We start from the raw sequence: 27,902 nt of genomic DNA, 5'->3' as shown, positions 1-27,902 counted from the left end.
TTCAAGTTAAAAGTTTTTCATGTTCTAGAAAAGCCAATATTTTCACATTTTTGATTTTTAGGAAAACCCTACTTTAACCAGACTTCATGTTAATTTAAATTTCCATAGGAATATGGGCTATAAGGGAGAAATATACCCTTGTTAAATGAAAAAGGGCATTTAATTTTTAGAATTATTTTAAATGAGTTTATATATATATGCCCTTAATTATATTAATAATGTATGAACCATATTAAAAGGCCCGCTTTTCATTAAAGTTTATTATTTGGAATTGGAAAGCCCAAATAGCATTAAGTATTTTAAATTAATAACATATGTATGAATGTGTGAATATATATAAATTTATATGTGAGTCTGTATGTATTAGTTTATCTGTTTTATGAACACAGATTGTTTCAACAATTACGACCAACAACCATCTTATGTACTTACTTTAATCTATTAGAATCAGAATGATATAGCCCCTCATGCCATCTTCCCACCCCAGCCATTTCTGGCTGTGGAGCAATGGTTTGGGGCAGGCTGGTGAGCCGTGCTGCTAGAGCAGTTAGTGGCACAGCTAGGGCCACTCTCCCAGAGAGATAGGGGTGGTGCTGCCCAAGTCTTAGTGACCTGCAAGGATGTGCCCACAAATTGCCAGGTTCCGCTTCTTTCCTGATCCGCAGGTTTCGCCGCATGGGGCTGGGTGCTGCCCTTTGTTGGTGGGTCGCGGGCAGAATCCGGCTCCTCCTGGTAGCTGTGACATCGTCTGGTCTCCTGCCTTTGCTGCTTTGAAAAAGAAATTCTGAAAGAATTAGATGGGCATTTTGAGAAGTTTAAACGCGAGAATAACGATAATGGAAGGAGGGGAGTTTTACATTGCCTTCAGAGAACCCTAATTTGGAGTCAGGAAATGGGTGATGCAAGGATTCAGATTGTGGGGTCAGATGGTAGAGTGTGTTGAGACCTGGACCAGACAAATTGACACTATTGGCAACAGTTGGCAAAACCAGCCAAGATAAGTCTAACAATGAGACAGTCAGGCTGGCATAAAAGCCCAATAATAAGAGATCCTTTTATTAGTGCAACAATGAGATTTGAGAGAATGCATCTAATAGTCATGATCATGATGATATCAATTCAGGAATGCTGAAGAAAGCAAAACAAACACAAAAAAACACTCTTAAGGTCAAAGTAGAGAACAATGCATCCCCTGTTGATCTTCCCAATTGACTGCAATGAACGAACCAACATCCTTTCTGTGCAATCAAGTCTCCTCTGGAGAAATGATAGGTTGTGACAAGGATGAATGCCCCATGGAGTAGTTAAGTTTTTCTTGTATGGAACTTAGTCATAAACCAAAGGACAAGTGGTACTGTTCCTAATGTAGAAGAGAAAATGATAAAACCATGGACAAAGCACTTGAGAAATAAAAAAAGAGAGAGAGCGAGCTTATAATAGGTAGTTTCTGGACATCCTCAATAGTGAGGAAAACAAACCAATGTATTGTTTACATTACCACCTTTGTTGAGAAGTAAGGATTATAAAATGTATATTTTTAAAGAATGTTAGAAAATGAACCATTCCTTTTAAAGGGATATCTGATTTTTTTTCCATTTTATTTTCATTGGTGTACATGTGTAACAAGTGGTCTATGGACCAACAATTTAAAACTACAAATATAGGTTTCAATTTAAAAAGTGGAAAAAAAATGGTGTAGCCATCTAAAACACTTAACAGTTTCTGAATTATACCTTAGTCAATATATGTGTTGGTACTTTTAACAAAATGTAGCGCTACAAAAACAGAAGTTAGAAATAGTATATAAACACTCAAATCACTATCTGGGTTTAACAATGCAATATTTAAACATTTTTAAAAAATGAAACATTATGGATAATTGTTGAAATTCCCAGTCCCATTCTCCTCCCTATCCCAGAGTAAAACACTATTCCAATATTGTCATTTATCTTTTCAGGATGTGTTTCTGTAACTCCATCACAGAGTTATATATCCATAAACACCCAGGGTAGAAAGCAAAGGGAAGGAAAGGAATGCTGAGGAAAGGAACTTAGAAAAAATCTGTAGTTGTTTATGATTTAATAGATTCAAAGCAAACAAGTAAGATATTAGCATCTATTTAATCCTATTACATCCGTGTCGGTTATTTTATGTATGTTAAAAATATTGCATAAACGTTAACAATGAGGAAACTATAGCCTTGTAGTACCTTTAGGTAGCCTTGGGTTTAAAATTCCTTTCTGCTGCTTACTACCCATGTAACTTTGGGTAAGTTTAACTCTTCCAAACTTTAGTATACTTATCCCTAAAAGAGGATAATGTTAGTACCAACCATATAAGGTTGTTGTCAATGTTAAGATGAGTTAATCTATGCACTACTAAGTGTGATATCTAGCTAATATCTTTTTTAATCAAATGACCTCTATTTATTTAATTAGAGAAGTTGTGAGTTTACAAAACAATAATATATAACATGCAGGATTTCTATATACCCCCACCTGGAACATCTTGTGTGTTGTGGATCTTTTGTTACAATTTATTTTATTTTATTTTATTTTATTTTATTTTATTTTATTTTATTTTATTTTATTTTATTTTATTTTATTTTATTTTATTTTTAATACATTTTTAAAATTTATTTTTAAAAGATACATAAATAACACAAAATGTTACATTAAAAAATATAGGAGGGAAGCAGACTTGGCCCAATGGATAGGGCTTCCGCCTACCACATGGGAGGTCCGCAGTTCAAACCCCGGGCCTCCTTGCCTGTGTGGAGCTGGCCCATGCGCAGTGCTGATGCGCACAAGGAGTGCCGTGCCATGCAGGGGTGTCCCCCACGTAGGGGAGCCCCACGTACAAGGAGTGCGCCCTGTGGGGAGAGCTGCCCAGCACAAAAGAAAGTGCAGCCTGCCCAAAAATGGTGCCGCACTCACAGAGAGCTGACACAACAAGATGATGCAACAAAAAGAAACACAGATTCCCAGTGCCACTGATAAGGATAGAAGCAGTCACAGAAGAACACACAGTGAATAGACACAGAGAGCAGACAACTGGGGTGGTGGGGCAGGGGGGAAGGGGAGAAAAATTTTTAAAAAATAAATCTTTAAAATATATATATACGAGGTTCCCATATGCCCCACTCCCCACATCTCCCACTTTTCCCACATCAACTTCTTTATTCGTTTGGTACATTCATTGCATTTGATGAATACATTTTGGAGCACAGCTATACAGCATAGATTATAGTTTACATTGTAGTGTACACTCTTCTTCCAGTCCATTCAGTGGGTTACAATTGATTTTAAAAAATCAAAATATTACTACTAACTATAGTCCATAGCTTACATTAAGTATATTTTTCCCATTAGCCACCCCATTATTAACACCATATGTTAGCATTGTACATTTGTTATGAATGTTCTCACATTTGTACTGTTAGCAACAGTCTATCAGCCATCACAGGGTTTCTAGCAAATTCTTTTTTGAGTACTTATTGTTATAAATTCTTTACAAATATTATTCTGTTTAATCACTATCTTTATCAGTCCGTCATTCACTACAAGAGGTTAAGTATGACACTAAAAGAAAGGGTATATATGGATGTCTGTAGTGATTCCTAGCTTAGACTGTTATTTTTTAAAAAAGGGAAATATCTTTATTTTAATAGGTGGGTAGTACTTTATCGGGTAATAGTGAATAAAGATTTTGGAAATTAGATCAGTGCCATGTGCAAGGCCTTAAATACCAGACTAAGTGAAACCTTTTGAATAGCTAAGTACCACAATAAAAGCTATACCAGATTAATCTAATAGTGTTTATACACAGAGAGTAGAATTGAAGTGGGACAAAGATGACAATAAGACTACTTTAGGTGGAGAAGTCTAGAGGAAATTGAAGTGAAACTAGAATCCAGATAATATGTATTTTGGGAGTGTCTGCTACAAAGTTGCAGTTGAAGCTATAGAGCAGGATAATATAATTGAACCAGAAAATACATAGTGAGAAGACAAGAATTTTGCTATAACTTTGGGGGAACCTGCATATGGGGGACAGGAGAAAAAAGAATGAAGAAAGTAGAAAACGAACAGTCAGATCTAATATTTTTGTAGTGTTCTTGAATTCATAGAAAAAATTTCTAGAAAAAGTGAGCAACAGTGTAAAAGGTTAATCGATAAACCAATAAGATGCAGCAGAGTAAGGAGCTTCTAGAGTCACCTTCTGCTACAGGGCTGTTAGTAAACACCCAGAGCTATCTGGAGCTAGCTGAAGCACCTGTTTGGTGGTTTCAGGAGGCCCGAAGAGCATCCTGCAGCATCCTTGAAGGAATGGAAGGAGGAGACTGCCCATCTGCAGAGAGGACTTCTAAGTAGAGCACTCCATGCCACGGAGGCTGACGGAGGCCAGTGCCCATTCTCCACTGGAAGCACAAGCCACCTTGGGAGCCATTCCATGGCTGGAATTGAGAGGTCCACTTCCCAAAAATGGGGGAGAAAGAAACAGTTGGTCGCCAGCTTGAGCTACTAATGAGTAAATTCAGCGGGCTAAAGTATAATCCTGAGAACAGCTAAAGTTTGAACCTGTCCAAGTCAGAAAGAGGCCAGTAGCCACCATCTTCACTCCACGCTGGTACAAGGGGAAGTGGGTGGACTGAAAATCACAGTGCTGGTGGGGACTGGCTTCTTTCCATCCAGATCAGATTGTAGCTCTAGCCTAGACCCCAGTGACACCTCCAGCAGGGAGGAAGCTGCAGGGACCTACACCAGCCTCTCTGGGAAATTACCAGCCACGGAGGCTGGTGATTATCCTACTCTGGTAGCATGAGCCACACGAGGAGCTATTCTGTGGCTGGAATTGGAAACTCCATTTCCCAAAAATGGGAGGAGGAGAAGGTTGGCTGCCAATTTTGGCTACTGATTATAGACTCACTGGCTAAGATATAACGCTGGGAACAGCTGGGATGTGAATCTGTCCAAGTTTGAAGGAGGCTGGTGGCCACCATTTTGACTCTATCCCCAGCCTGAGGGAAAGCCAGATTGACCTAAAATCACAGTGACAGTAGAAACCCACTTCTTTCACCCAGATCAGCCTTCAGCCCTAGACTAGGGTACAGACCCACCTCTGGCAGGGAGGAGGCAGGAGGGCCCTGCACCAGCCTATCCAAGTTACTACAGGTACCTTTGCACAGACTGAAAATCAAAAGTCTACCAGGGCAACTGTAGTCATCTTGAACCTGCACTGCATAGATTGTTGCACATACCTGCAGCTCTATCCCTGCCCCAGGCATGGGAGAAAGGGGGTTGAAGTTTCATCAGTCTCTCTGGGCAACTGCAGTCTTAGGCCTGCCCGACTTGGATTATTCCACACAGCTCTGGCTCTGTCCCTACCCCAGGCAAAGGAGAAAGTTGGGAGAAGCTTCATTGGTCCCTGGCGCAATAAGGACAGCTTGAGCCCCCACAGCTTATAGTACCAATTACAACCTTGACTCCTACTGCACAACCAGCAAGGGAGAAAGGGCAGGAAGCTCTAAACTAAAGAGAAAAACTATACCCAGAATAAATACTCTAGTAAGGCAGATGCCAAGACACCAACAAAAAATTGCAATCCACACCAAGAAACAGGAGGCTATCATCCAGTTAAAGGAACAAGATAAGCCTCCAGATGACATAAAGAAGTTGAGACAACTAATCATATATGTTTAAAAATCTACTTAATAAATTTAATGAAATGGCCAAAGAGATTAAGGATATTAAGAAGACAATGGATGAGCACAAAGAAGAATTTGAAAGCATACATAAAAAAATAGCAGACCTTATGGAATGAAAGGCACAATAAATGAAATTTTAAAAACTTTGGAGTCATATAATAACAGATTTGAGGAGGCAGAAGAAAGGATTGATGAGCTTGAGGAAATGGCCTCTGAAAGTGAACATACAAAAGAATAGACGAAGAAAAGAATGGAAAAAATTGAATAAGGTCTCAGGAAACTCTGACAGCAAAAGGCATGTAAACATGCATGTCATGGGTGTCCCAGAAGGAGAAGAGAAGGGAAAAGGGGCAGAAGGAATTTTGAAGAAATAATGGTAGAAAATCTCCCAACCCTATTGAAGGACATAGATACCCATGTTCAAGAAGCATAACGTACTCCCATTCAAAAAAATGCTAACAGACCAACTCCAAGACACATGCTTATCAGAATGTGAAATGTCAAAGACAGAGAATTCTGAGAAAAGCAATGCATAACATATAAGGGATACCCAATAAGATTAAGTGCTGATTTCTCACCAGAAACCAGGGAGGTAAGAAACCAATGGTCTGATATATTTAAGATACTACAAGAGAAAAACTTCCAGCCCAAGAATCTTATATCCAGCAAGACTGTTTTTCAAAAATGAGGGCAAGATTAGAATATTCACAGATAAACAGAAACTGAGAGAATGTGTAAGCAAGAGATCAGAGTTTCCACAAATACTAAAGGCTGTGCTAGAGCCTGAAAAGAAAAGACAGGAGAGTGAGGCCTGGAAGAGAGTCTAGAAATGAAGATTTTATCAATAAAAGTAACCGAAAGTGTCAAAAGAGTGGTGAAAATAAAATATGACAGATAAAACTCAAATAGGAATAAACTTAAGCAATGATGTGGGCCACTTGTATTCAGAAAACTGCAACTCAGTGTGAAAAGAAATCAAAACAGGCCTAAATAACTGGAAGAACATTCCGTGCCCATAGATTGGAAGACTAAATATCATTAAGATGTCATTTCTGCTCAAACTGATACACAGAATCAATGCAATCCCAATGAAAATTCCACCAGCATTTAAAAAAAAAGAAGTGAAAACATGATCATCAAATTTATTTGGAAGGGTAAGAGGTCCTGAATAGCCAGAAACATCATAAAAAGGAAATGCAAACCCTCATCTCCAGACTTTAAATCATATTACCTAGCTATAGTGGTAAAAACAGCTTGATACTGGCATAAGACAGACACATAGACCAATGCAACCAAATTTATGGTTCAGAAACAGACCCTCACATATATGGTCAAGTGATTTTTAACTAGCATGTCAAACCCACACAGCTCGGGTAGAACAGTCCATGTAACAAATAGTGCAAACAGGATTGGATATCCATAGCCAATGGACAGAAGGCTAGAGAATAATCTAGAAGTGGATAGCACAGTAAACCAAGAGGTGGACGAGAATTGTGGTTGATGGTACAGATGCAAGAGTATCCTTTGTGAACTAGAGGAAGTGTATTATCACTATGCAGGGTGTTGGGAATATGGAGAATCATAGGAAAAATATAGCTGGAGTGAACTATGGAATGTGGTTTGCAGTAATAATTTAATATTCTTGCATCTATACGAAAGGTGTACTGTATTGTTAATGAGGCAGTGTGGAAAATGTGAGCCAAATGTACACTATGGGCATGGTAACAATCAGATGATTTTATCTTAACTGTGGCAACTTGTTCTATCACAGTGTGGTGTGTTGATGGAGGGGTGTTGTTTGGGACTTGTGCACATGTGCATGATTGTTTTATAAGTTTACAACTTCTGTCATAAGAAATATATTTTAAAAATAATAATAGGATGGGTTGGGGAAAACACACCAAATGTAAGATAAGGACTATGATTAGTAGTAAGATTTTGACAATATTCTTTCATTATATGTAACAAATGTCTCACGACAATGCAAGGTGTTGGTGGAGGGTCGATGTAAGGGACCCCTGTATGCGGTTATACATGCTTGCTGTGTAAGTTCACAACTTCTACTATATACTTAATTGTTTATGTATGTTCATATATAAATAATATAAAGGTAATAATAATAGGGTTGGTTGGGGGAAAATACTTTGGTTAGTAGTAATAGTTTGACAATGCTCTTTCATCATTAGTTAAAAAGGTTTAAGAACAATGCAAGTTATTGGTAGGGTGAGTTATTATAGTCCTCTGTGATATTACATATGTTTTGTAAGTTCACAGCTATTATTATACTTATTGTTTGTTTATGTTTGAGTGATATCCTTCAATAAATTTTTTTTTTTTAAGTTAATAGTGGATGTGGCTCAAGCAGTTGAGCACCTCCTCCCATATGAGAGGTTCCAGGTTTGGTTTCCAGTGCCTCCTAAAGAAGACAGACAACCAGTCGACAATAAACAAAAACAAATGAGCAGGGAGCTCATGTGGCTCAAGCAGTTGAATGCCTACCTCCCATGTGGAAGGTACTGGGTTTGGTTCCCAGTGCCTCGTAAAAGGAAAAAAAAAAAAGACAACGAGCACAGATGATAAGTAAAAACGATGAGCAAACAGAGCAGGGAGCCATGAAGCTAAGGGAGTTAGTAGTAACAGATACCAAAGAGATGAAAACAGATAAAAGTTACTAAGTGGCTATAAGAAGTAATTGGTGGTCTTGAAGAAAGGCCTTTTTGTATGTTATGAAGAAACTGGAGCCAAACCAAAGGGGTTAAGAAATTTGCAATTGGTAAGAAAATCACAGTATCATCTGGAGGAAGCTAGTAATCTTGAAGGGTTGAAAAGTTGAGGAACATAATATAAGTGTTTTAAATGTTAATATTACATATATTCTAAAACTTTTAGGAAATCTGATATATAGTATACTAAATAAATATTGAAAGCCTCTGATTATTACCTTGTCAAACTTAGAAAATACACTGATATATTTATACAGGAGAAATTAATCTTAGCTCTTTGTGCAGTCTTAACTAATTTTATAATATAATTGAGTGAGTTACGTTTGGGTTAAAGATTATGTAAAAAGGACCTATGGGCGAAACAAGTGCTTTTTTTTCTGTAAGATTTATTTCTTCCCCTGCCTCCTCCTCTTTAGCGCTCGCTGTCTCTGTGTGTGCTCTTCTTTTTTTTAGGAGACATCAGGAACCAAACCCAGGATCTCCTGTGTGGGAGGGAAGTGCTCAGTTGCCTGAGCCACATTCACTCCCTGCTTGTTTTGTCTCTCATTGTGTCTCCTTGTTGTGTCTCATTGCATCATTTCATTGCGTCATAGTTTTGCATGCTCTGGTTGCATCAGCTCGCTGCGCCAGCCTCTCGTGTCAGCTCACGGTCTTGCTTGTCCTCTTTAGGAAGCATCGGGAACCAAACTAGGACCTCCCATGTGGTAGGTGGGTGTCCAACTGCTTGAGCCATATCTGCTTCCCTAATAAGCTCTTTTAATGAACAGTAGAATTACTTGATAGTTAAGTGATTAAGCAAAGAAATATTTTAGAAAATAGAACATGTTATTTTTGATGACACCCTTGCGTGGCACGGCACTCCTTGCGCCCATCAGCACTGTGCACGGCCAGCTCCACACGGGTCAAGGAGGCCCGGGGTTTGAACTGCGGACCTCCCATATGGTAGACGGATGCCCTAACCACTGGGCCAAGTCCGCCACCCTAAATAGATATGAATGCTACATTATTTTATCTGTATTTCTGGATGTGATTTGTTATTTTGTTGAAGACATTTACATCTATATTCATTTGATACTTGATCTATAGTTTTTATTCATTGTTATAATAGTGGTTGTTTAATAGGTCATATGGGATGATTGCATTAAACTGTATATTCAGTTAGCAAAATATTGTTACAGCCTTTTTGTCAGATTGTAGTGTATTTGTAGACACTTTGCCATTTTTTTCTGTTTTACAGTGTGATGGGTAGGAGAAGTCTAAATGAAGATAAATTCATTTTTCTTTAAATACTGATGTTCAGTCAAGTAGATTAAAAGGTAATGTTGGGAAATGGACTTGGCCCAGTGGTTAGGGCGTCCGTCTACCACATGGGAGGTCCTTGGCCCATGTGGACCTGGCCCATGCGCAGTGCTGATGCGCGCAAGGAGTGCCGCCTCACACAGGGGTGTCCCCCGCGTAGGGGAGCCCCACGCACAAGGAGTGCGCCCCGTAAGGAGAGCCGCCCAGCGCAAAAGAAAGTGCAGCCTGCCCAGGAATGGCGCCGCCACACTTCCCGTGCCACTGACGACAACAGAAGCGGACAAAGAAACAAGACGCAGCAAATAGACACAGAGAACAGACAACCGGGGGAGGGGGGGAATTAAAATAAATAAATCTTTAAAAAAAGGTAATGTTGATTAAATATTTTGACATATATCCAGTTAAGATATTCTTTGTTTTATAGGGATATACTTCAATATTAAATTTTTAAGTCCCTTACCCTGTTATTTAAAATGTTGCTATTCTAAAAGTGTCATAATGAACTGTGGGTTCTTCCCCTAACACCTTTCCCCTCCATCCATCGCATGCACAAATTAGAACAGAATCACCAAACTTCTGGTATGCATTGGTCCTCAACTCATTCTCAAGGCCTCTGTCTGACATTGAAAGATTCAATACTGATGAAATCCCTCTTTTGCTGTTAAAGATTATGGTAGTTTACAATATGGCTTTCTATCTGTGATGGATGGGTGGAAATAAACCCAGTTTCTTTCTCAAATTTTAAAACCATTATGTACTTTAAAATAAAATGACTTTTTAAAAAATACAGAAGAGTGTTTTTATCTACACTGAAAGCAAAAGCTTTTTCATAATTTTGCCTCAAGCCATCCATTCAAACTTATTTTCTATTCTTTATGGACTTCTCAAATTGAGCTTTTTTTTTTTCCCTTCTCCCCCCTACCTCAGTTTGTCTGTTCTCTGTGTCTATTTGCTGCGTGTTCTTTGTCCACATCTGTTGTCAGCGGCATGGGAATCTGTTTCTTTTTGTTGCATCATCTTGTTGTGTCCACTTTCTGTGTGTGCAGCACCATTCTTGGGCAGGCTGCACTATTTTCCGTGCTGGGCAGCTCTCCTTACGGGGCGCACTCCTTGTGCGTGGGGCTCCCCTACATGGGGGACACCCCTGCATGGCAGGGCACTCCTTGTACGCATCAGCACTGCGCGTGGGTCAGCTCCACATGGGTCAAGGAGGCCCAGGGTTTGAACCATGGACCTCCCATGTGGTAGACGGATGCCCTAACCACTGGGTCAAGTCTTCTTCCCTCAAATTGAGCTTTTAATGGAGGAGGAAATACATGGTGGCAATATCTCAGAATCTTACATGAATTTGAATGTATTAACATTTCACAATTTCTTGGAATATGGCTTGGGAAATTCTGCTTTATACAGATTTTTTGTTTCCCTTCTTAGGCATATGCTCATGCTGGTTTTCCTCCTCTGAATATCTTCTCGTTATCTCTCTGTTATAAAAATTGACTTGTTCCTTAAGAACCCAGTTCCAAATCTTCCTTATTGTCTCTGTTTCATATTGATTTAACCACTCCCTCAAAACTTCTGATAATTTCTTTTCTTCCTTTTCTCGTATATTAAATATGACATATATATTTTACTTTTATGATGAGTATCAACTTATCTCTGTCATTTTATCTGTATATAATCTTAGCAAATAGTGACTAAATTGGTTATTTACATTAGGCAAAAAACTATCATAAATGATAGATATTAGGACAATATAATTTAATTTTAGTTTGGAGAAAATAATAAAAACTAATAAAAGAAGGGGATTTACTAAACAGGGTAAAATTAATCCTGCTGTCTTTATGTTCACTTGATAAGTACATTTAAAAATAAATTGTACTGAGGAATAAGGTACATGCAAACAAAATGTATACATTTTTAATGTAATTTGATGAGTTTTCGTGCATGTAACTGACTGCAATCAAGATATAGAACATTTCCTTAACCTCATTGCCCCTTTGCAGGCAGCCATCCTCCCATCCCCATCCCAGGCAATCACTGATCTACTTTTAGTCGCTGTAGATTAATTTTGCCTGTTTTAGATTCCATATAAATGGAATCCTATTGTTTGTATTTTACTATGTCTGGCTTTTTTCACTAAGCATAATTAAAATTTTGGAGATTTATCCATATTATTTCATGTATCCGTAGTTCATTTCTTTTTTTAAAGTTGAGGTGTAATTTACATATAGTAAAAAAAATCACCCCTTTAGTGCTTTTTTTTTAACAAATATACACAAAAGCAAGATATTGAGTGATTTTATCACCCTCCAAAATTCCCTCATATTTTTTTGTAGTTAACCTCTTCCGCAGCCACCAGCCCCTGGTAAACTCTAATTTGTTTTCTGCCCCTGTAATTTTGCTGTTTTGAGAATGTCATATAAATAAAGTTACACAGTATGTAGACTTTGGAGTCTGACTTCTTATACTTAGCATATTGCATTTAAGATTCAGCCATGTTGTTATGTAAATCAGTAGTTCATTTTTATTACTGATTTTGTTCCTATTTATGGATGTATTACAATTGTTTATCCTTTTGTCTCTTGATGGACGTTTGGGTTGTTTCCAGTTTTTGGTTATTATGAGTAAAACTGTTATGAACATCTGAATTCCATCTTTTTGTGGATAAATGTTTATATTTCTGTTAGGTAAATATATAAGAATGTGGTTGTTTGAGATTATTTTATGAATCCCAAAAAGGAAAAGATTGAGTTTTTAAACTAATCTTTTCCTCTGCTGTGATACTCTTTGGTTACATTAAATTGTTGATGGTCCTTTGATTAGATTACTTGATGAGATCACGGTAGGTCTTTCGACTGGACTGTGTCAGTAAGGTATGACTCAAATTGAGTCTCCGGTCCCTTGCTGGGTCTTATACAAATGGAAACAAATAGAGAGACTTACTCAGAGGTAAAGGGAGCCGGCATATTTGATTTTGCAGTGTGAGAGAGAGGATTGCTTAAGCACGAAACACCCAAGAGACTGGGTCCATGGAGTAACTCAAGAAGAGACTGTGATCCTGAAGGAGAAGGCTGAGACCTTGGCAGAGATTGGCAGCCATCTTGCTTTGCCACATGCCCGGATAACAGAATCAACAGTACCTGCCTTTGGTGAGAAAGCACTTTTTATGCTTTCTTGATTTGGACTTTTCTTGGTTTTGAAACTTTAAGCTTTTACCCTAAATAAATCCCCTTTATAAAAGCCAACCTATTTCTGGCACTTTGCATCGGCAGCCCTTTGGCAAACAAACACTGCCATTCTTTTAAGTGTATGTTTAACGTCACAAAAGAGTGCCAAACTGTGTTCAAAACTAGTTGAACCATTTCACATTCTCACCAGCAAAGTATGAGAGTTGCAGTTGCTCCCTCTTCTCTAATCCTTGGTATCATCAGTCTTACTAATTTTAGCCAATTGAATAGGTGTGCATTTGTAGTGTATGGTTTGGTCTTTTTTCCTGATGAATAATGATTTTGAGCATCTTTTCATGGGCTTACTGGCCCAAAATGCATATGTTCTTTTGTGAAGAATCTGTTCTAATTTTTTACACAGGCAAGGAAGAGGTCAAATATGCTTATGTGACTAAGACCTGGAAAACAGATATGTGTATGTGTGTGTGTGTGTGTGTTTGTGTATGTGTGTTTATGTGATGATGTGTTTGGGAGGGGAAGGAAGGAGAGGGTGGAATTTGGAAAGCCCACCAGTAGCATATAGAAAGAAGTCTGATTAGGCAGTTGCGTGATATTTGAAAGATTTGGTATTTGAAACTCATGACACAGTTTTGAAAGCAGATGAGGGAGACAATAGCATCCAGAAATCTAGGAGTGAGTAGTAGTTAAACACTTCAGTAGCAGTTATAGGATAGGACTTGAAGGACAGCTACTGGGGTTAGGTGGAAGGAATATCAAGGCATTATACCTAGATTTAGAGGTCAGTATGGGAACTGAGGCCTGAAAAGCATTAATGTTTTTTTTTTAAGGCAGATTTATTGAGATATAACTTATATGCAGTAAAAATCACTATTTTTAATGTATAGTTCTATAACTTTTTTTTTTTACGATTTATTTATTTCTCCCTCCCCTGCCTCCTATGTCTGTTCTCTTTGTCCATTCACTGTGCGTTCTTCTGTGTCTGCTTGTCTTCTCTTTAGGTGGCACGGGGAACCAATCCTGGTACCATCCAGAATGGGAGAGAGGTGCTCAATCTCGTGCGCCACCTCAGCTTTCTGGTCTGCTGCATCTCATATTGTCTGTCCTCTTTGTCTCTTTTTGTTGCATCATCTTGCTGTGCCAGCTCTCTGCTCAGGCCAGCTTGCCGCATAGGCCAGCGCTCCTGTGTGGGACAGCACTCCTGCCCGGGTCCACTTGCTGCATGGGCCAGCTCTCCATTCAGGCCAGCTTTCCACTTGGGCCAGCTTGCCTTCACCAGGAGACCCTGGGAATCAAACCCTGAACCTTCCACATGGTAGACAGAAGCCCAATTGCTTGAGCCACATCTGCTTCCCAGTTGTGTGAATTTTGACAAATGTGTACTGTTATTTAACCATGAAACAGTCGAGATACAGAACATTTCCATCACCTCCAAAATTCCATCATGCTCCTTAGTAGTCAGTCCTTTCCCTCAACAACAGACCTTGGCAACCAGTTGTTAATTTTCTTTCTCTGCAAATAGTTTTACCTTTTCAAGAATGTTATTTATATGGAATCATACAGTATGTAGCCTGGCTTTTTCCATTTAGTATCTGCATTTGTTAGTGTATTGGTAGTGTATTCCTTCATATTATTGAGTAATATTCCATTATATAAATGTATCACAGATTGTTTGTCTTTTCATCACTTAACAGACATTTGGTATTTATAAATAAAGGTTTTTTGTAGACAGGTTTTTGTGTTATCATGTCTTCACTTCTCTTGGGTAAATATGTTGATAAGGGGATTACGGGGTCATATATTAAGTGTATGTTTAACCTTCTTTATAAGAAACCACCAAACTGTTTTCTAAAATGGTAGTACCATTTTTCATTCCCACTACCAATATGTGATAGTTCCAGTTACTTTGCATCCTTACCAGCACTCGTTATTGTTAGTTTTTTTTTTAAAACATCCAAACATATGAAGTGGCATCTCGTGGTTTGAATTTGCATTTCTATAATATGTAATAATGTTGAGCATATTTTCAAAGGTTTATTTGCTATCCGTTTATCATCTTTGGTAAAGCATCTCTTCAACTCTTTTGTCCACTTTTAAAATCAGGTTATTTGCTTTCACATTATTGAGTTTTGGAATATCTTTATATAAGGAATATTAATCTTCACAATAATTTACAGTACGTGTACTGAGTGCTTATCATATATGTCAAGTGCTGTTATAAGATTCTTGAATTATTTAATCACAGCAACCCTATTAGGTACTATGATTATCCCCATTTTATAGATAATTAAACCATGCCAAACACTGGCTATGTTTAGAGATACAGATTTGAATATGACCATGTTTATAAGTAGTTACAATATATTGTAGTAAATAAAACAGTAAAATTATATATATAAACTAAAGGAAGTGTTATTCAAACTGAGTTTTGAATAGGTATTTGCTAGACTACCTTTTGGAGAAATGGCATTCTAGACAACAAAAGAATACATTCAAATTTTGGGGTATACCATGTCTAAGAAACTGAAAGTTTCTGGAATATAAACTAAAAGAGGCATTGGAGAATTGGTGATATTATTAGAGAGAGAGACAGTGAACAAGTTATTAAGAAATATAAAGCACCAAAAAGGAGAATAGACTTAGGCATTCTCTTTCAGCATTTTATCCTTCACATTTTGATTATTAGTTTTAAAAAACTTTCCCTCCCTACCTCCCTTTTTCCCCACCACTAATAGCATTCGTTAAAGCAACTCTCAGACCTCTTTCAGCATCTTGTAAATTTTGATACTGGAGGAAATATGCAGTATTAAATTTCTATCTTACTGTTTTCTTTCTTAATGAAAACATCTGAAATACACTATTAAAATAAACTTTTAAAAGACATCATTGCATTAGAACAGTTCATCTTTTCCTTAAATACTTGAATGTAATGAATTGTTTACTCAGATTAATGATAATAATAGGGTTAAATAAAAGTCTTTGGTTTGAGAGTTGTAACTTTAATGTATATTTTATATATGTATATTTCATATTATGTCTAATATACGTACAGAAAAGTACACAAATCATAAGGAACAAATTTTCAGGGAATGAATATCATATGTATTCCACATACCAATCAAGAAAGAAAACATTATCACAATTACGGAAGACCCCTTGGGCCTTCGCTAGTCAGTACTTACCCCACCGCAAGGACCCCTATTCTGATTTATAACCTCATAGAGTTGTTTTATTTGTTTTTGAATCTTATGTGTATTTATGTTGTGTATGTACCAGGAGTGAAATTGTCCAGTCATAGGTGATATGAATATATTCATTTTCTTCTGCAGCATAATAAATTATCACATCCTTGACAGCTTAAAACAGTACACATTTGTTATCTCATAGTTTCTGTGAGTCAGGTGTCTGGGTATAGCATGGCTGGGTCCTCTGCTTAGGGTGTCACAAGGCTGTAATCAAGCTGTGGACTGAGTCTGCAGTCTCATCTGAAGGCTTAGGGTTCTCCTTTAAACTCGTGATTGTGGCAGAATTCATTTCCTTGAGGTGTTGTAATAACCTTTTTTTTTTTTAAGATTTATTTTTTATTTATTTCTCTCCTCTTCCCCCCCACCAGTTGTCTGCTCTCTGTGTCCATTCGCTGTGTGTTCTTCTGTGACTGCTTCTATCCTTATCGGTGGCACTGGGAATCTGTGTTTCTTTTTGTTGCCTCATCTTGTTGTGTCAGCTCTCTGTGTGTGTGGCGCCGTTCTTGGGCGGGCTGCACTTTCTTTCGCACAGGACAGCTCTTCTTATGGGCGCACTCCTTGAGTGTGGGGCTCCCCCACGCAGGGGACATCCCTCCGTGGCACAGCACTCCTTGCGTGCATCAGCACTGCACATGGGCCAGCTCCACACGGGTCAAGGAGGCCCGGGGTTTGAACCGCAGACCTCCCATGTGGTAGACGGACGCCCTAACCACTGGGCCAAGTCCACTTCCCAAGCCTGGTTTTTTTAAGGCTAGCAGTAGAGCATCTCCTAGCTCAGGGAAGGCCTAAACCTTTTGTTTTGTTTTATTTTTTAAATTTTTTATTTTCATATAATTGCAGATTCACATGCAACTGTAAGAAATAATATAGAGAGACACCATGTATGTTTTACCCATTTCCTACTGTCTTTGCTTGGGCTGCTATTACAGATAACACACAATGGGTTGGCTGTAACAACAAGCATTTATTGGCTCACAGAGACCAGAAGTCCAACAATAAGTTATCAGTAAGGCTTGCTTTCTCCCAGGTTGGTAGCATTCTGGTGCTGGCTGCCAGTGATCCTTGTGGTTCGTTGCCTTTCCTATCACACAGCCTTGTCCTCTACTTTTTTCTGCTCTTCCAGTTTTCCACTGACTTCAGTCTTCTAGCTCTTTATAAGGCCTCCAGGAATCCGGATTAAGACTCACCTTCATTCATTTGGGCCACACATTTGTTAAAAATAACATCTTCAAGAAGTCCTATTTACAGTGGGTTCACACCCACAGGAAGCAGATTAAGAAATCAGGGTACACAATTCAATTTTCCTCACCTACAATGGTAGCATCCTGCAAAATTTATAATAAAATATAGCCAGGATATTGAATTGTTAAAATCCACCGATCTTAATTCAGATTTTCCCAGTTTCACATGCACTCATTTATGTGTCTAAGAATATTTAGTTCCATGAAACTGTATCACATGTGTAGGTTTGTGTATCCAACACTACTGACAAGATAAAGAACAGTTCTCTCACCACAGGATCCCTGATGTTGCCCTTTGTAACCACACTCACCTTCCTCTTGCCACATACCCCCAATCCCTAACCTTTGGCAACCACTAATCGGTTCTCTATAATAATACTTTTATTTCAAGAAGCTTATACAAATGGAATTAAATGGTATATACGGGTAGCGGACTTGGCCCAGTGGTTAGGGTATCCGTCTACCATATGGGAGGTCCGCAGTTCAAACCCTGGGCCTCCTTGACCCGTGTGGAGCTGGCCCATGGGCAGTGCTGATGTGCACAAGGAGTGCCCTGCCACGCAGGGGTGTCCCCCACGTAGGGGAGCCCCATGCTCAAGGAGTGCACCCCGTAAGGAGAGCCGCCCAGCACGAAAGACAGTGCAACCTGCCCAGGAATGGCACCACACACACAGAGAGCTGACACAACAAGATGATGCAACCAAAAGAAACACAGGTTCCTGTGCCGCTGACAACAACAGAAGCGGACAAAGAAGACGCAGCAAATAGACACAGAGAACAGACAACCAGGGCAGGGGAAGGGGAGAGGAATAAATAAAATAAATAAATCTTAAAAAAAAAAAAAAAAAAAGCAAGTGCAGCCTGCCCAAGAATGGTGCTGCACACATGGAGAGCTGACACAAGATGACGCAACAAAAAGAAACACAGATTCCTGTGCCGCTGACAACAACAGAAGCGGACATAGAAGACGGCTCAGCAAATAGACACAGAGGACAGACAACTGGGGCGGGGGTGGGGGGAAGGGAAGAGAAATAAGTAAATCTTTTTAAAAAAAAAAAAAACCCGGTATATGCTTGCCTGATTAGGTCAGGCCCACCCAGAATTAACTCAAGGTCAAATGATTAGAGACCTTAATTACTTCAATAAAATCCCTTCACCTTTCTGTCTCTGGCACATACCCACCCACCCACCCACAGTAATATTACCATATTCACAGGTCCCACCCACATTCAGTGGGAGGGTATTATACAGGAATATGGGGCCTTGGAGAGTCACTTTAGAATTCTGCCTAACACAATGAATGATCAAGTTTGGTAGGTACTACAATTATTCATGTGTGAAAGCAGTATGTTTGATATAAGAGCCCTTCATATAAAAAGGTAACAAAGAATGTAATGAGAAGTACTTAGGAAGAGTCCCTAACTAGTAAGCATTCAGCTAGTACTTTAATAATGAATGAATAAATGAATTATTCAATCTCCAGATACTAAAATTTTAAAGAGAATAATCAAATTCAATCTTAGATTGAAATGTCATATAAATTGTGGGGATAATTTTAGAATTTCCTAAGCTAAACCACAGTTTTATGTGATTTGTCTCCAATTTTTTTTTTTTTTTTTTTTTGCTTATGGATTTGTCCCTTTACTTTTCTTGGGTTTAAGGGATTAATGATTACTGTCTTTGCTTCATAAAAAAAGTGTGGAAGAGTAATTTTCAGTTGTGGGCAGGCAGGAAAGATTCTCCTCAGAAAAAAATAGCAGAATTTAGGGGGGATTTGCCAAACTATCCTGTGCCATTAATCCCAAATTGAGAAACTGTACATACTGAGATACTGTTACTGAGGTGAATATGTTGCCCATGTGAAAAGTAAGGAAGTAGAGAAGGGAAAAAGCTGAGAGACACTGATAGACTAGAACAAAGAAAAGACTATGGGATTTGATTAAGATATTTCCTCCATTTTTTAACGGAAATAACAGCAAAAACAGCCATTTCTCCAGAATTTTGTAAAAATTAAATGAGATCCTACCAGTTAAAATTCTCTAAACTAGCAGACACTGTACAAATGCTAGTTTTCATCTCTAAATCATGTATCTTATAACAGGATTTGACTAACACTCTTTTCTCAGGAGTACACAATAAATTGATATTTGGAAGATTTGCCTCATTGAAGTATTAATAGAAAATCAGGTATCCTGAAACCCCAGCCCACTTTATGTAACTAGGAAAGTGTTTTCTGTTGAGTCTCCAGTATGCTAAACACAGACCACAGTATAGTATAATTACCACCTTCCTTGTTCTATATGCCACATTTTTGTTTGTTCAGTCTAAGATAACTTATTTGGAAGTTCTCGATTTTTTAAAAAAAATCAACATTCTTCTTTGTAGAATCTTAAAATCTCAGAGTATAGTGGAACTAGTCAAGTCATCTAGCGCAATCCTCTCTGCTATATGATTATTTTCTCTAGCATCCTTTGAGCTCTTCCTATGATTGGAATTAGAGAAATCTTCTCCCTTCCCAGGCAACCCATTCTGTTTTCCTAAGAGTATTTACTCTGCAACTCTTGTTTTATTCTATAGTACTCCTCCCTTTATTTCCCTTTTTAATTTTATTTTTTGCACAAAACTTAAATTTATTATTTATGACAGCTGCATAGATATGCTTAGTTTGTTAATGTTCTTAGAAAAGCAAAATATGAACAAAGTTTGGGAGTGTGTTCGGTGGAAGGAGCATCTGCTCAAGTGTTAACTGTAATTCCCTCTGAATTTTACTCATTTGTAATAGCTCTGCCTTACCAAGTTATAAATTTCTTTAGAGAGAGACTACATGTCCATTTTTGTAACCCTGAAATAGGACCAGACTTCTAATAGGTGCTTAATATTTGTTTAAAGATTTGAACTCTCTCAGGCCCCATATTCTTTTCCATATATATATATTTTTAGATTCATTTTGTTTATTTCTCTCCCCTTCCCCCACTGTCTGCTTTCTCTGTCTAGTCACTGTGTTTTCTTCTGTGTCTGATTGCATTCTTGTCATGCGGCACTGGGAAACTATGTCGCTTTTTCTGTTGCGTCACTTTGCTGTGTCAGCTCTCCATGTGTGTGGCGCCACTCCTGGGTGGGCTGCACATTTTTTTCACACAGGGTAGCTCTCCTTGTAGGGTGCAGTCCTTGCATGTGGGGCACCCTTACATGGGGGACACCCCTTATGGCACAGAATAATGATAATGATCCATTACTAGAAGTCAAGTTAAAGGTATAGGACTTAGATAAGAGTTGAAGAATTGAGGTACAGTGTGCTTACTTCCACAAATGGGGATGATTTCTAATTGAACAGACAAGAGAAGTATAGTAGAGTTGATTAAAATATTATCCAATACAGAAACAGTGTTAAGAAATAAATACAGTCTGCTGGTCATTTTACTTTGTAGAGATGCAAATCTGCTTAAGATCATTTCTTAAAAATCCTTCCTCTGATCTTTGCATAGTTAATTATTTTCAATTAGATTTCAGCATAAATGTTACCTCCTCTTTGAGACCCTCTCTATATCCATGCTGAAATAATCACCTTATTATTCTTCATCACGTTGTCCTTTGCCTGTCACACCATCTTCTGCCTATCTTTTATGCTTACTTGATGTTTTTCTTCTTTTCTTACCTCCCTCTCTAAATTTTTATCTGTGTTAGAACAGGGACTTTGTCTTGGCCACTGTGTGCTCTTTGTGTCTGCTCATCTTCACTTCAGGAGGCACTGGGAACTGAACCCCAGACCTCCCATGTGGGAGAGAGGTGCTTAATCACTTGAGCCACCTCAAACCTCCCTGCTTTGTTGTGTCTCTCATTGTCTTTCCTCTTTATGTCTCCTTGTTGCAACATCTTGCTGCGTCAGTTGACCACACCTGCCCCATTGTGCCAGCTTGCTGTCTTGCTTGTCTTCTCTAGGAGGCACCAGGAGCCGAACATGGGACCTTTCGTGTGGTAGGCGGGAGCTCAATTGCTTGAGCCACATTTGCTTTCCTATAAATCTTTTTACTAGCCCTTTAACATCATTCATTTTTTAAATCCCACCCCCCTGCAGCATTTTGCTTGCTGTCTGCTTTCTGTGTCCATTCACTGTGCATTCTTCTGTGTCTGTATTTATTTTTATTTATTCCCCCCCCTTGCAGCTTGCTTGCTGTCTGCTCTCTGTGTCCATTCGCTGCACATTCTGCTTTTTTTTTTTTGCTTGTCTCCTTTTTTTTTTTGGTTGCACCACCTAGCTGAGTTAGCTCTCCACGGCGCTTGTGGGCCAGTGGCACTCCATGATGCCTGGGCCGGCGGCTCTCCACAGCATGCGGGTGAGCCTGTCTTCACAAGGAGGCCCCGGGACACAAACCCAGGGCCTCCCATATGGTAGACAGGAGCCTGACTGAGCCACAGCCACTTCCCAACATCATTCATTTTTATGTCAGTAATACCTTGATGTTCAAGTACTAGAAATTAGTTCAGATTTCTGAAATTTAAAATATTCATTACTCATAATTCATTGCATATAAAAAACAGGTGCCCTTTAATACAATGAACTTTCAATGTCCCTTTAAAAGACTTGGGAGATAATTTTTCTATTGCATTTATTTTATGAAGATATTTGGAAACATTGTTTGCCAAAATAATTTAAACTAGCCTGGTTGTCAGTGTTATCAAGCCAATTATGTAACTGCTTGGTTAATTTGTTTATGTTATCTTCCTTCCCCTCATAACCTATCAAGGCTATAAGAGTGCACATTACCTGTGTGTTTTGTCTGAATGTCACTATTACCCACTCTATTAGTCAGCCAAGGGATGGTGATGCAAAATACCGGTAAGTCTGTTGGCTTTTAAAAAGGATATTTATTTGGGGTAGAAGCTTATAGTTACCAGGCCATAAAGCCTGACTTACTTCCCTCACCAAAGTCTTTTGGCACTTGTTGGAGCAAGATGGCTGCCAACATCTGCCAGGGTTCAGGCTTCCTGGATTCCTCTCTTCCCGGGGTTCAATCCCTTCTGAGCTCAGCTTCTCTGTTTTCTCCACAAGGTCAGCTCCTCACATCCAAGTTCCTCTGTGTGCTTACTTCCCACCATTCCAGTAAAAGACTCCAACATCAAAACTCCAACTCTGTCTTTTGCCATGTCTTTTATCTGTGAGTCCCCACCCACCAAGGGGCAGGGACTCAACACCCTACTGACATGCCCAGTCAAAGTCCTAATCATAATTTAATCATGCCCAGGTCCTGACCAGTTTAATAACATAATCCAGTATCTATTTTTGAATAAATATACCATATCAACTGCTATACCCACTCACTGTATTATCTCAGTCTGGGGAAGACAGGTGATGGCCACCTGGTATACTGCTTTGGATAGGTTACAATTCTTGATAGATTATCATGCACTTAAATGCTTTATAAACTGTGGATCAAAAGTCACCTAACACTTTCTAGTAATAGACTTTATTTTTGTAGTATAGTATTAGATTTATAGAATAATTGAGTACATAGTATATTGAGTTTCAGATATCTTTCCCCATCCCATCCGTTGCACAGTTTTCCAGTATTATTAACATCTTGCGTTAGTGTGATACTTTTTTTTTTACAATTAATGAATACTTATCGATACATTATTAAATATAGTCCAGAGTTTACATTAAGGTTCATTCTTTGTTTTGCCCAATTCTAGTAAAGTTTCTTATAGAAGAGTTTCAGTACCCAAAAATTCCCATGTGCTTCAACTATTCATCCCTTTTCTCCCACTCACCAAACTGCTGACAACCACTGATTTTTTTCACTCTCTCTAGTTTTGCCTTTTCAGAAATTTCATATTGTTGGAATTATATAATATGTAGCCTTTTCAGACTGGCTGCTTTCACTTAGCAATATGCATCTACGATTTCTCCAACTCTTTTCGTGGCATGATAGCTCATTTCTTTTTATTTCTGAATAATATTCCATTTTATGGATGTACCAAGTTTGTTTATCAACTCAACCTAGTAAAGGACATCTTGGTTGCTTTCAGTTTTTGCAACTAGGAATAAATTGCTATATATATTTGTGTGTAGGTTTTAGTTGGATGTAAGTTTTCAACTTAATTGGGTAAATATCAAGGAGTGAGATTGCTGGATCGTATGGTAAGAGTATGTTTAGCTTTGTAAGAAACTCTCAAACTGTCTTCTAAAGAGGATATACCATTCTATATACTCCCACCAGCAATGAATGAGAGTTCCTGTCCTCTGCATCCTCATCAGTATTTGATATTGTCAGCTTTTGGTACTTTAGCTACTCTAATAGGTATATAGGGATACACAGTTTTAATTTGCAATTCCTTTTTTTTTTTTAAGATTTATTTTTTATTTCTCTCCCCTACCCCGCCCCCAAATGTCTGCTCTCTCGTGTCCATTTGCTTTGTGTTCCTCTGCGTCTGCTTGTATTATCAGGCAGCACTGGGAAACTGCGTCTCTTTTTTTTTTTTTATGTCATCTTGCTGCGCCACTCATGGGTGGGCTGCACTTTTTTTTTTTCATGTGGGGCGGGTCTCCTTGCAGGGCACATTCCTTGCGTGTGGGGCTCCGCTACACTGGGGTGCCCCTGCATGGCACGGCACTCCTTGCATGCGGCAGCACTGCGCATGGGCCAGCTCACCAACCCACACTGGTCAGGAGGCCCTGGGTATAGAACCTTAAACCCTCCATATGGTAGGTGGACGCTCTGTCAGTTGAGCCACATCCGCTTCCCTGCAATTCCTTAGTGATATGATGTTGAATATCTTTTCATATTGCTTATTTGCCATTTGTATATCTTTGATGAGCTATCTGTTATGATATTTTGCCCATTGTGTAATTAGGTTGTTTGTTTTCTTATTGGTGAGTTTTAAGAGTACTCTGTGTATTTTGGATTCCAGTCCTTTATTGAATAAGCGTTTTATAGGTATTTTCTCCCAGGATGTGGCTTGTCTCTGTTTCTCTAAATACTATCTTTCACAGAGCAAAAGCTTTTAATTGGATAAAGTCTAATTTACAGATTTTTTTTCATAGATCATGCCTTTAATATTTTATTTATTTATTTATTTATGTATTACCACCCTTCCCTCCCCCCACCCCTGGTGTTTGCACTCACTGTCTGCTCTCTCCGTTTGTTGTTTGCTTGTCTTCTTTTTAGGAGGCACTGGAAACTGAACCTAGAACCTCCCATGTAGGAGGATATTGCCCTGTGACTTGAACTACTTCCACTCCCTGCTATTGTGTCTCTCATTGTGTTTCCTTGTTGTGTCTCTTTGTTGCAGCATCTCATTGCATCATCTTGTTGCATTAGATCGCTGTGCCAGCCGATCATGTCAGCTCGCTATCTTGCTTACCTTTTTTAGGAGGCACTTGGAATGGAACCCAGGACCTCCCATGTGGTAGGGCGCTGCTTGAGCTGCATCTGCTTCCCTTAGTATTGTGTTTAAAAACCCATGACCAGACCCAAGGTCACTTAGATTTTCTCCTTTGCTATCTTCTAGAGCTTTTGTAGTTTTATATTTTATGTGTTTAGGGAATGTTGAAGTTTCCAACTACTATAGTGGGTTTGCCTATTTCTCTTTGTACTTCTACCAGTTTTTCCTCATATATTTTAATATTTTTTATTAGGGAAGTTGTGAACTTACAAAACCACCGTGCATAACAGTCATAAATCGCATACATCACCCCTCCAACAACATCTTGTATTGTTGCGGAACATTTGTTACAGATTTTGAAAAAACATTATCAATATATTACTACTATCTATGGTCTATACCTTAAATTTGGTTTTTTTTTCCATACACCCCCCTATTATTAACTACATGTATTAGTAGTATTGTACATTTGTTATATAGTTCATGAGAAAACACTCTCATATTCGTACTGTTAGCCATAGTCCGTCTTCTACCACATGGTTCCCCGAGTTATATAGTGCAGTGCCTTGTTCAGTCCATCTGAAGTGTACACTCAGTGGCCCTCAGTTTCAGCGCAGAGTTGTGCAGTCACCACCTCAGTAAATTTTTGAACATTTCCTTAGTCCAAAAGAAAAAAATCTCATACCCCTTATGGTGATTTGAGGTTATTTTATGAATCCCAAAAAGAGAAAGAATATGAGTGCAAACTAATCTGTTCTGGGTGTGATACCCATTGATTGTATTAAATTCAGTTGAGGGACCTTTGAGTAGATTACTTGATAAAATTGCTTTAGGGCTTTTGATTACTATGTCAGTGAGTCATGGCTCAGGTTGAGCCCATACCCCTTGCTGGGTCTGATAAAAACTGACACTCAAGCTGACATTGGAAAAAAGGGTGCTGCCATTTTTGATCCTGCCATGTAAGAGAGAGTTTCACTAAAGTATAAAGCCCCAAGAGGTTGGGTCCCTGAGCAGCTCAAGAGGAGACCAGCCCTGCTATATGCCTGATAACTTAGAGCTGAACTTGGGAAGAGAACAGAATAGCTGAGATTGATACGGTAAGCCCTATGAGATAAGCTGTATGCCAGCTTGCACTTGAAATCCAGAAGAAAGTACAGCAGCTGAGCCTGAGAGAGGAATTCCTTAGGAGAAGGAGAGACCAGGTAGAGATTGCCCGCCATCTTGCTTCAACACATGGTAGCTGACTTTGTTGAGAAAGCAACCTCTTATGATGCCTTGAGTTGGTATTTTCATTGCCATGGAACTGTAAACTTTTTGCCAAATAAACCCCCTTTATAAAAGCCAACACATTTCTGGTACATTACATCAGCAGCCCTTTGGCAAACTAAAACACCCCCTATTATTTACCCTCAATGTTAGTATAATATAATATCTTCTTTGACGTTGATGTAAGAATATTACAATATTGCTGTTAACTGTAGTCCATAAGTTATATTAATTGTATTTTCCCCTGTATCACCATATTCTTACCACCTTATAATAGTGACGTCCATAATATCTAGTTCATGGAACATTCTTTTTTTTTTTTTTTTTTTTTTTAAGATTTATTTTTATTTATTTAATTCCCCTCCCTTCCCCCGGTTGTCTGTTTTCTGTGTCTTTTTGCTGCGTCTTGTTTCTTTGTGCGCTTCTGTTGTCGTCAGCAGCACGGGAAGTGTGGGCGGCGCCATTCCTCGGCAGGCTGCTCCCTCCTTCGCGCTGGGCGGCTCTCCTTATGGGTGCACTCCTTGCGCGTGGGGCTCCCCTACGCGGGGGACACCCCTGTGTAGCACGGCACTCCTTGCGTGCATCAGCACCGCGCATGGGCCAGCTCCACACGGGTCAAGGAGGCCCGGGGCTTGAACCGCGGGCCTCCCATGTGGTAGACGGACGCCCTAACCACTGGGCCAAAGTCTGTTTCCCTTTTTTTGGAACATTCTTGTATTTGTACTATTAACCATAATCATCATTCACCACGAGATTCCATTGTGTTAAACAGTCCCTACATTATTCTGTAACTTTCTGTCAATTGATATTTACATCCTTAGACTACCCCTTTCCGCCACAGTTTCATTTATAAACCATTTATAAACACAGTTATAGTCACTAATAATGCATTACCATCAACTCTGACCATTTCTACACTTTTACATTCAAACTAGTTAAAAATGCTAGATACATTAAGCATCAGTACGCCTTATTGGCCCTCATCCTATCTCCTAGTAACCTAAACTCTAGATATTAACTCCATGTGTTATTCTTTGTATGTATTTAATGTTAGTGAGACTATACAATATATGTCCTTTTGTGTCTGGCTTCACTCAGCGTAATCTCCTCAAGGTTCATCCATGTTTTCATATGTGTCCCAATTTCATTTCTTCTTATACCAACATAATATTCCATTGTATGTATGTACCATATTTTTTTAAACAATCAATTTTATTGATACATACCTAATAAAGCATACAATTTACCCAAAGTGTACAATCAGTGGTATTGGTATAATCACATAGTTGTGTGTTTATCATTTAAATCATTTTTAAAGCATTTTCATTATTTCAATTATAATAAACAGAAAACAGACAAAGAAACAAGAAAATTCCTCACCTCTCAATCTGTTTCCCCTGCCGTACATAGCTGCTATTTCTGGCTATTTTTGCACAACTATTTATTTGTTTATTAAGCAGTTTTATTGAGATATATTCACATAACTTATGATCAAAGTGTATAATCAGTGACTTTTAGCATAATCACAATGTTGCACATTCATCATCTCAAAATTTTAGAGCAGTTTCATTCTAAAAAGAATGACTCCACACCCCTTAGGCTTCCTTCCTCAGCCCTACATAATCCCTGATCTAATTTTATCTTTATAAATTGCTTTATATTTATATTTTGTTTAAATGGAATCATATAATATGTAGTATTCTGTGTCTGTTCTTCAGTTAGTATATGGTTATTTTTACCCGATATTAACATATTGCTATATTAACCTACATTTGTTCTGCTTCAAAGAAAAATGATCTTATATATGCAATTTTACCCGTATTCATATTTCACATGATATTGTACCACATTTT

At 38.6% G+C, this 27,902-nt stretch overlaps 1 protein-coding gene and 1 pseudogene across 9 annotated transcripts in view; both read left to right on the top strand.

The window, feature by feature from the left end:
- Positions 1-27,902, top strand: part of CHD9 (chromodomain helicase DNA binding protein 9) — a 330,078-nt gene that overhangs the window by 131,224 nt on the left and 170,952 nt on the right. The gene's annotated exons all lie outside the window — the stretch shown is intronic.
- On the top strand, positions 621-1,568 carry LOC139436909 (inhibitor of growth protein 1-like; annotated as a pseudogene).

The sequence above is a fragment of the Dasypus novemcinctus genome, chromosome 18, assembly GCF_030445035.2.
Source record: "Dasypus novemcinctus isolate mDasNov1 chromosome 18, mDasNov1.1.hap2, whole genome shotgun sequence".
NCBI lineage: Eukaryota > Metazoa > Chordata > Mammalia > Cingulata > Dasypodidae > Dasypus > Dasypus novemcinctus.
The sequence above is the reverse complement of the archived record's forward strand: the minus strand, read 5'-3'. Positions and strand labels throughout refer to the sequence as shown.